Raw genomic sequence first — 11,031 nt, 5'->3', positions numbered from 1 at the left:
TCCTTGTTCTTTATTTTTCTGTTTTTCGAATTTTTATGCTTATGTTCATTATCTATGTTTGTGTCTTATGATCATTAGTGTCTTAGTGTCTATGCCTTAAAGTTATGAATGTCCTATGAATCCATCACCTTTCTTAAATAAAAAAAAAATGTTCTTAATTGAAAAAAAAGAATTGCATGAATTTTGAATTTTATAATAGATTAATTATTTTGATGTGGTGGCAATACTTTGGTTTCTAAATGTATGCTTGAACAGTGCATATGTCTTTTGAATTTGTTGTTCATGAATGTGGGCTCTTGAAAGAATGATGAAAAAGGAGACATGTTACTGAGGATCTGAAAAATCATAAAAATGATTCTTGAAGCAAGAAAAAGCAGTGAATTCAAAAAAAAGAGAAAAAGAAAAAAAAAGAAAAAGAAATAATAAAGTTGTGATCCAAGGCAAAAAGAGTGTGCTTAAGAACCCTGGACACCTCTAATTGGGGACTCTAGCAAAGCTGAGTCACAATCTGAAAAGGTTCACCCAGTTATGTGTCTGTGGCATGTATGTATCCGGTGGTAATACTGGAAGACAGAGTGCTTTGGGCCACGGCCAAGACTCATAAAGTAGCTATGTTCAAGAATCATCATACTTAACTAGGAGAATCAATAACACTATCTGGATTCTGAGTTCCTATAGAAGCCCATCATTCTGAATTTCAAAGGATAAAGTGAGATGCCAAAACTATTCAGAGGCAAAAGGCTAAAATCCCCGCTCATCTAATTAATACCGATCTTCATAGATGTTTTTGGAATTCATTGCATATTCTCTTCTTTTTATCTTATTTGATCTTCAGTTGCTTGGGGACAAGCAACAATTTAAGTTTGGTGTTGTGATGAGTGATGTTTGGAAAACGATCCAACACAAAACCCACCGGCAAGTGTACTGGGTCGCATCAAGTAATAATAACTCACAAGAGTGAGGTCGATCCCACAGGGATTGATGGATTGAGCAATTTTAGTTTAGTGGTTGATTTAGTCAAGCGAATCAAGTATTGGTTGAGTGATTTTGTAGCCAACAGTAAGTAAATAGCAGGAAATGTAAAGGGAGAGGGATGAATTGCAGAAATTAAAGAGAACTGAAAGTAAAGGTGCTGAATCTTAAAGAACAAGAAATTAAATGACTGAAACTTAAAGTGCAAGAAATGTAAATTGCAGTAACTTAAAGTGCAAGAAATATAATTTGCTTGAATGGAAAAAGGGAGTTGAGGACTGGGAATTCAGAATTTAAGCAAAGGAAATTAAATTGCAGCAATTATCAAAGCAAGAGATGATTTGGAAGTAACTAGAATTCAAACAGCAAGGGAAATTAAATTGCAGCAGGGGTTCACAGAAGAACCAAAAGGGGAAATGAGATCTCAGGACTCTAGAGACTAGAAAGCAAAGTCTAGATCTCAATTGCCTTCCCAGATTCAAGTTCACAAAGCAATTAACAAGAAATTAAAGAAGAAACAGTAAAGGAAATGTAATTGAACTCAATTTTGCAGAAGAGAAATTAAAGAGATCTTGAATGGAGATTGAGACAGAAATTCCTCAATTCTTCACACCCAAGACTCAAACAAGAAAAGTAAAAAGTGCTCAAGCAAGAACGAGGAAGAAGAGAGATCAATTCTCCTCCACAATTCTCTAAAATCTCAGTTCCTAGCTCTCAATGAAGTCTCAAAATGTAAAAATTCAAAAATCAAAAGAAGGGTCACAAGTCAAAAGTAAAAGAAGGTCCTCATTACATCAAACTATCTCCTATTTGTACACTTTCTATTCTTGGATTTTGGCATTTGGATGGGCTTTTGATTTGGTGAAGAAATGAATTAAATTGGATTTTTAATCCAATTTTCAGCCCATGAGAAAGTAGCTTCCAGGAGGCTGCCCTATCCTTGTGGAGGGCAGAGCAAGAAATGGTGCGTGCGGCTCATTGCGTGTGTGCTTGGTGTGTGTGATGCATCAGGATGCTGCCCTGCCCTTGTGGAGGGCAGGGCAGAGTTGCCATGGTGCGCCAAGTGCTGCCCGTGCGAGACTCCCTTGGTGTGCGTCAATTGTGCATGCTGGCCGCGCCAATTTTTGTGCCATGCACCAAGAGTTGCTGCCCTGCCCTTGCGGATGGCAGGGCAATGTGCCAATGGTGAAGTCCCACGTTTGAAACTCGGTGGAGGCATATGCTGCTCCTTTTTCCTTGGTTTTCTTGGCACCAAAGTCACGCCTAGTTGGTTTTCTTGGCACCAAAGTAATGCTTAATTCCTTGCTTCCTCATGGTGCCGTGTTCGATCCTGGGAGATTGAAAGCAAGCCAATTTTTGCTTGTTTTCATTGTGCTTGAGCACTACTCCTTTCCTCTTTGTCCTTGGGTTCGAAACCCATAGGAAGCATTATGAATCAATTTCTTTAGAATTTATTCTTGGATGAAGCCCGATATTGCTCTTGAGGAGGGCAGGGCAGAGTTTTTGCTTCCTTTGGTCCTTGGCATCAAACTGTGCTCCGCCCTTGTTGTGGGCAGGGCAGTGATGCTTTTCAAGGTTTGGCTCACTATGTTGCTCTCCTGGAGGGCAGTGTGCCCTTGTGGAGGGCAATGTTTGCTTCCTCCTTCTATGCGCCACATTCTTTTTTCCTTGGGCCACGCTTTCTTAAGCCACGTTTTTCTTCTTTTCTTCCTTTCTTCACCTACAAGAAACCAAAGCAACCAGTCAAAGTATCTCTAAACTCATAAGGTTTATAATTCATTAAAAATCAATTAATTCTTGCTCAAACCTCATGATTTAGCATCAATTTAATGGTAGTTGCTTGATTTAAAGAAGTTATGCATTTTCATTCCAAATCACTTACTTAGGATGCAAGAAAGTGCATAAAGACTAATAAAACAAGTGAAATTAGCTTGAAAAATGGGTATATGATGACCTGTCATATTTTCTCATGTTGCTTAACAAGCTTATTATTCTTTGAAGGCTCGGTGTCTAATGTTGCAGTAGTAGCCTTTGGCTTTATTTTTACTCAACATCTTTCCACCACAGACACATGGCTTACTATTTCCTCCTAGGATCATTGATGCCCAGCATTTCTTTGGATAACTAAATATTCTGTATCTAAGTTGCTCTTTATTGTGGACTTTCAATTGGTCATCCCAAATCAGTTGATCTAAGTGACCGGGTTTTTTAAAATACCCCTTAGAATTTACTCATCCAAGCATATCTCAGTACAAGAACATCACAGGCATATGTCCTAGGGTCCAAGCTATTGGTGTCCAACCTTTATTCTTTGTTTTTCTTGCCACTTTGGCTTTTTCTTCTTCCTTTTCTTTCTATTTCATTTTTTTTTGTTCTCAAGGGTTTTTTCTTTATTGATAAGAACCTTTATAACAGCAAGCTAGCTCATTGATAGGAACCTTTATAACAGCAAGCTAGCTCACACTTCAATGAAAATGATACTATGCATCAATTATTTCATGAGTTATGCATTTAATCAAACACGTACACCACCATTAACTTCCATTCTAACTCATGCAACATTGGATATTTACTTTCCAATTCAAACAATTCTCTTTTATTCAAGCATATGGGAAACAAAACAAAATTCAGCTAGGTGATGAATGACGAGCATTATGCAGATTAGCATTCTTAATAAAGCAACTTCACTTGCAACTAGATAAACACTTTAGCAGGATACATAATGGTTCCCATGTTCAAAACAATTCACAGCAGCAAGGATTAAGTTTAGATACAACCTTTGAAGTTGCAGCCCTTTGATTCTTCCTTCTGTTGTGTTTTCTTTGAGTTAAGATGCATAATATCTCCAATTGTTGACTTATGTCCTGCATAATTCTCAAAGTTGCTTGCTGATCAAGCCCTTAATTGCATGGTTAGTATGCATAAATTGAGTGCGTCTTTTGGATTTATTTTAGTGTGGGAACACCAAACTTAATTGCTTGCCACTGCCTCTGATGCAACAAGTTAACCATATGTGAAACCTTGTGTCCTTGCTAAAGGTTATGGAATTAAAGCTAAAATGCAGTTAAATAGTTGGATAATTTGTTTGATTGCTTAGAGCTAGCACTATGCAAAAGGTGAGAATGTGTTTTTAAATGAGATTTTTGGTGGAATACCAAACTTAGAATCTTTCATTCTCCCTTAAATTGTTTTGGTGTGCAACACCAAACTTAGCTCCTTGCAATGCATACCAATTATTCAACATTTTTATTGAAAAAGCTATGAAAAGAAAACTACCTCAGGTTGGATTGCCTCCCAACAAGCGCTTCTTTATTGTCACTAGCTTGACATCTTCTATTTTTACTTCAAGAAGGATTTAGGTTCTGAACCTCTTTTTCCTTGTCCCATTGTCCTCCTAGGTATAGCTTTGCTCTGTGACCATTTGCTGTGAATCGATTCCTTGTTGCTTCGTCTAGCAATTCAATACTCCCATAAGGAAAGACCTTAGTTACCAAATATGGACCAGTCCACTTAGATTTAAGCTTGCCAGGGAATATCTTGAGTCGTGAGTTGTACAAGAGTACTTGTTGCCCAGGTCTGAATTCTTTCTTCAGGATCTTCCTGTCATGCCACCTCTTGGCTTTTTCCTTGTATATATTGGTATTTTCATAGGCTTCTAGCCTAAATTCATCCAGCTCATTTAGCTGCAACAACCTTTTCTCCCCTGCTGCTTCAGAGTCAAGATTTAGAAGTTTAGTTGCCCAAAAGGCTTTGTGTTCAAGCTCTACAGGGAGGTGACAAGATTTGCCATATAATAGCTGAAAGGGGGACTTCCCAATGGGAGTTTTGAAAGCTGTCCTGTATGCCCAGAGTGCATCTTCCAGCTTTCTAGCCCAATCCTTTCTTGTGCTACCTACTGTTTTCTCTAGGATTTTCTTTAATTCTCTGTTTGCTAATTCAGCCTGCCCATTAGTCTGAGGGTGATATGGTGTGGCTACTTTATGAATAACTCCATATTTATGAAGAAGTTTCTCCATTTGTTTGTTACAAAAATGACCACCACCTTCACTAATAAGACCCTTGGGTACTCCATATCTAGTGAAAATGTGCTTCTTGAGGAATTGAAGGACAATTTGTGCATCACAGGTAGTTGTGGCTATGGCTTCCACCCACTTTGAAACACACTCCACTGCTACCAAGATGTATCTGAAAGAGTAGGAAGGGGGAAAGGGTCCCATGAAATCAATGCCCTATAGATCAAATAATTCTAATTCCAAAATGAAATTCTGCGGCATCTCATTCCTTCTTGTCAATCCTCCTGCTCTCTGGCATTCATTACATTGGTGGACAAACTCTCTGGCATCTTTGAAGATAGTTGGCCAATAGAAACCACTTTGCAATATCTTTGCAGCTGTTCTTTCTGGACCAAAATGTCCACCATAAGCTGAGCCATGGCAATGCCACAATATATCTCTTATTTCACTCTCAGGGACATATCTCCTAATTATTCCATCAGATATCAGAACATCTTTTGAACAGAAAAGGTTCATCCCACAAGAACTTCCTCGCTTCATTGATTAGCTTCTTCACTTGTTGCTTAGTGAATTCTTGAGGTATCTTCCTCCCCACTTTGTAGTTTGCTATGTCAGCAAACCACGGTATTTGTTGAACCAGCAGAAGGTGTTCATCTGGGAAGCTTTCATTCACAGGTTGTGAGGCTTCTTGAATTGTTTCTTATGGTAGCCTTGACAAATGGTGAGCAACTCGGTTTTTAGTACCCTTCCTGTCCCTTACCTCAATGTCAAACTCATGTAGGAGTAGTATCCACATGATAAGTCTTGGTTTAGCATCCTGCTTTGACATCAAATACTTGAGGGCAGCATGGTCAGTATAAACCAAAATTTTAGATCCTATCAAGTATGATCTAAACTTATCAAATGAATAAACTACAACTAACAATTCCTTCTCTGTTGTGGTGTAAATTTTTTGAGCCTTATTCAACACCTTACTTGCATAATATATGACATGATGCAAGTTTCCCTTTTTCTGTCCAAGTACAGCACCAATTGCAATATCACTTGCATCACACATGAGTTCAAAGGGTAATTCCCAATCCGGGGGTGTGATAATTGGTGCTGTTGTGAGTTTGTGTTTTAAAGTTTCAAAGGCATGCTGGCAGTTTTCATCAAAAATAAAAGGATTATCAATCATTAATAGATTACTCAAAGGTTCGGCTATTTTAGAAAAATCCTTGATAAACCTTCTATAAAATCCTGCATGTCCCAAGAAACTTCTAACAGATTTCACATTAGTTAGTGGGGGAAGCTTCTCTATAATTTCCACCTTTGCCTTGTCAACCTCTATCCCTTTTCTTGAAACTTTATGACCAAGAACAATCCCCTCAGGCACCATGAAATGGCACTTTTCCCAGTTCAAAACCAAATTAGTTTCTTGGCACCGTTTTAAGACAAGAGTTAGATGTTTCAGGCAAGTATTGAAATTGTCACCAAAAACAGAAAAGTCATCCATGAAAACCTCTAAAAACTTTTCGACCATATCTGAAAAAATGGAGAGCATACACCTTTGAAAAGTGACTGGGGCATTGCATAGTCCAAATGGCATTCTTCTATAAGCGAAAACTCCAAATGGACATGTAAATGAAGTCTTTTCTTGGTCCTTTGGATCTACCACTATCTGATTATACCCAGAATAGCCATCCAGGAAGCAAAGTAAGCATGGTCGGCCAATCTTTCAAGCATCTGATCAATGAAAGGAAGTGGGAAATGATCTTTGCGTGTGGCATCATTCAGCCTCCTATAGTCAATACACATCCTCCATCCTGTCACAGTTCTTGTGGGAATGAGTTCATTTTTTTCATTAACAATGACTGTCATTCCACCCTTCTTTGGTACCACTTAGACTGGGCTTATCCATGAGCTATCAGAGATAGGATATATTATCCCTGCATTCCACAACTTCATTACTTCCTTCTGGACAACTTCCTTCATTGCAGGGTTTAACCTTCTCCGAGGTTGAACTACTGCTTTGAAATTGTCCTCCAAGAGAATTTTATGCATACACACTGCAGGGCTAATACCTTTCAGATCATCAATGGTCCATCCTAAAGCATCCTTGTGAGCTCTGAGTACATCAAGAAGCTCTCCTTCTTCTTTGTTTGTTAGGGATGAATTGATGATCACTGGGAAACTCTTTGATGTGCCAAGGAATGCATATTTGAGATGGGTAGGCAATGGCTTCAGTTCTTGTTTATGCACTTCTTCCTTCTTGCTTGGTTTCACCTCCTTGTCAATAGAGATCTCAGCCGCCTTTTCCTCTACTGTCTCTTGATTAATTTCTTCTTCTTGCTCATGCTGATTAGTGTCTAACATTTCTTCCACCAGGCTCTCTATCATATCCAACCTCAGGAAATCTTCTTGTTCAAGAGGGTGTTGCATTAACTTGAAAATATTTATGATCATTTGCTCATTGTGTACTCTGAAGATCATTTCTCCTTTTTCCACGTCTATAATGGCTCTTGCAGTTGCTAGAAACGGTCTCCCAAGATGATTGAATTGTTTCCTTCCTCGTCGGTGTCCAAGATCACAAAATCTGCATGGAAGATAAACTCCCCAACCTTCACTAACAGATTTTCCACAATTCCATTAGGTGTCTTGATTGATCTGTCGGCCATGACTAGTGACATCCTGGTGGGTTTGAGTTCTTCTATAGCAAGCTTCCTCATCATGAATAGGGGCATTAGGTTGATACTAGCTCCAAGATCACAGAGAGCTTTATCCAAGGTTAATTTGCCTATGGTGCATGATATTACAAAACTCCCTGGATCTTTAAGCTTTGGTGGAATTCCTTTTTGGAGCACAGCGCTACATTCCTCACTGAGCATTACCGTCTCCTTCTCATTCCAGTTCCTTTTCTTGTTAATGAGCTCCTTTAAGAACTTGGCATATAGAGGCATTTGCTCCAATGCCTCAGCCAAGGGTATGTTGATCTCTAGCTTCTTGAAAATCCCAAGGAATTTAGAAAAGTGTTGGTCCTTAGTCTCTTTGTGGAATCTTTGGGGATAAGGCAGTGGAGGTGTCAAGCTTTTCTCCCCTTGATGTTGTCTTGGATTTGGTTCTTCCATGATCTGCTTTCCCTTCTTCAGATTTTGTGGTCTATCTTCTTTTTCTTGAGGTTGATTCTGAGGGTGATTGCTTGTTGTTGCATCTTCATCACTGGCTGCCTCTTTTTCAACTTGTTTCTTGTCACTTTCCTTGGGCTTCTTGGTGGCTTCTTCATCTTTCAGCAGTATTTTTCCACTCTTCAACTGTATTGCCTTGCATTCCTCTTTTGGATTAGGAATGGTGTCACTTGGTAGTGAGCTTGATGGCTTTTCAACAGAAATCTGCTTGGAGATTCGTCCAATCTGCCTTTCTAGGCTCTTCATGGAAGCTTCTTGGTTCTTTGTTGTCAATTCTTGGTTCTTCATCATCTTCTCCATGAGCATCTCTAGATTAGTAATCCTCTAAGAGTCTTATGAGATTGGTTGGTTTTGGGGTGTTAATGGATGATAGTAGGTGTTTTGGTTAGTTGGGTGGTTATTGGGTGGATAATGGTTAGAGTTGGGATAAGTGTTTTGTAGTTTTCTGTATGTGTTTTGGTTAGTGTTTGGCTAGTTGTTGTGGTTTGTGTTTTTCCAATTGTTTTGAGTTGAGTTCCTTTGCCATGACTGTTGGCTTTGATTGTGGTTGTCTCCCCATCTAAGGTCAGGATGGTTCTTCCAAGATGGATTGTAAGTATCACCATAGACTTTATTTGTTCCAGGATTTTGGTTGTGCATGTATTGGACTTGCTCTTGCTGTTGCTCCTCTTGGATTTCTTCATTTTGCCCCCAAGTAGTTGATGGTTGGCTTGTGGCACTCACTGATGCAACTTGAAGGCTGTCAATTCTCTTGGCCATCTGCTCAAACTGTTGTTGAATTTGCTACTGCATCATTTTGTTCTGAGCTAGGATTGAATCCACTCCTTCCAACTCCATTACTCCTCTCCTTTGTGATGGTTGGCGTTGCCTTTGGTGAGCAAAGAAATATTGGTTGTTAGCCACCAAATCAATGAGATTTTGAGCTTCCTCTGTAGTTTTCATGAGTTGTAATGAGCCTCCAGCTAAATGATCAAGTGCTTCTTGAGCCTTCAGAGTAAGTCCCTCATAGAAGTTCTGCAGCTTGTCCCACTCAGTGAACATCTCTGGTGGACATTTCCTCAGCAGTGCCTTATATCTTTCCCATGCTTCATATAAATTTTCAGCCTCTATTTGAGTGAATGTCTGCACCTCAGTCTTCAATCTTATGATCCTTTGAGGGGGATAAAATTTGGCAAGAAACTTGCTCACCAAATCATCCCAAGTGTTGATGCTCTCCTTTGGAAATGTTTCTAGCCATTGAGTGGCTTTGTCCTTGAGAGAGAATGGGAACAACAGCAGCTTGTATATGTCAGGGTGCACTCCATTGCTCTTAACTGTGTCACAGATCCTCAAGAAAGTGGATAGATGTTGGTTGGGGTCTTCCAATGGTCCTCCTCCAAAAGAACAGTTGTTTTGGACCAAAGTGATGAGTTGTGGCTTTAGTTCAAAGTTGTTTGCATTGACATTAGGAGTAAGAATGCTATTTCCACAGTGTCTAGCATTTGCAAATGTGTAGAAAGCCAGTACTCTTCTTTATTGTGGGTTATTGTTGGCTCCTCATTCTGGTTGATTGGGATTTGATGGATCTCCTTCCATCTCTTGGAATTTATCCTCAGATTCTTCCTCTCCAACAATGTTCTTCCCTCTTTCAGCTCTTCTTAATCTTCGAAGAGTTCTTTGGACAATTTCAGAGAGAATAGGAGAAGATCTTCCTGTACCTGACATACAAACACACAACAAGAAACACACAGATCCAGAAAACCAGTAAAACTTCAATCTATTGCTAGAATGAAGTTTTAGTTAGTTTAAGCAAAAATTCAAATAGTCAGTGTGTTAGTCAAAAATTAAAGTAACAGAAAAGAAAAAGTGCTTCATCTAGACCTCCACTTCACTTAATCATTGTCAATCTATTTCAATCCCCGGCAACGGCACCAAAAACCTGATGTTTGGAAAACGATCCAACACAAAACTCACCGGCAAGTGTACCGGGTCGCATCAAGTAATAATAACTCACAAGAGTGAGGTCGATCCCACAGGGATTGATGGATTGAGCAATTTTAGTTTAGTGGTTGATTTAGTCAAGCGAATCAAGTATTGGTTGAGTGATTTTGTAGCCAACAGTAAGTAAATAGCAGGAAATGTAAAGGGAAAGGGATGAATTGCAGAAATTAAAGAGAGCTGAAAGTAAAGGTGCTGAATCTTAAAGAACAAGAAATTAAATGACTGAAACTTAAAGTGCAAGAAATGTAAATTGCAGTAACTTAAAGTGCATGAAATATAAATTGCTTGAATGGAAAAAGGGAGTTGAGGATTGGGAATTCAGAATTTAAGCAAGGGAAATTAAATTGCAGCAATTATCAAAGCAAGAGATGATTTGGAAGTAACTAGAATTCAAACAGCAAGGGAAATTAAATTGCAGCAGGGGTTCACAGAAGAACCAAAAGGGGAAATGGGATCTCAAGACTCTAGAGACTAGATAGCAAAGTCTAGATCTCAATTGCCTTCCCAGATTCAAGTTCACAAAGCAATTAACAAGAAATTAAAGAAGAAGCAGTAAAGGAAATGTAATTGAACTCAATTATGCAGATGAGAAATTAAAGAGATCTTGAATGGAGATTGAGACAGAAATTCCTCAATTCTTCATACCCAAGACTCAAACAAGAAAAGTAAAAAGTGCTCAAGCAAGAACGAGGAAGAAGAGAGATCAATTCTCCTCCACAATTCTCTAAAATCTCAGTTCCTAGCTCTCAATGAAGTCTCAAAATATAAAAATTCAAAAATCAAAAGAAGGGTCACAAGTCAAAAGTAAAAGAAGGTCTTCATTACATCAAACTATCTCCTATTTATACACTTTCTATTCTTGGATTTTGGCATTTGGATGGGCTTTTGATTTGGTGAAGAAA

This window comes from Arachis duranensis, chromosome 4, assembly GCF_000817695.3.
Source record: "Arachis duranensis cultivar V14167 chromosome 4, aradu.V14167.gnm2.J7QH, whole genome shotgun sequence".
Taxonomy (NCBI): Eukaryota; Viridiplantae; Streptophyta; class Magnoliopsida; order Fabales; family Fabaceae; genus Arachis; species Arachis duranensis.
The sequence above is the reverse complement of the archived record's forward strand: the minus strand, read 5'-3'. Positions refer to the sequence as shown.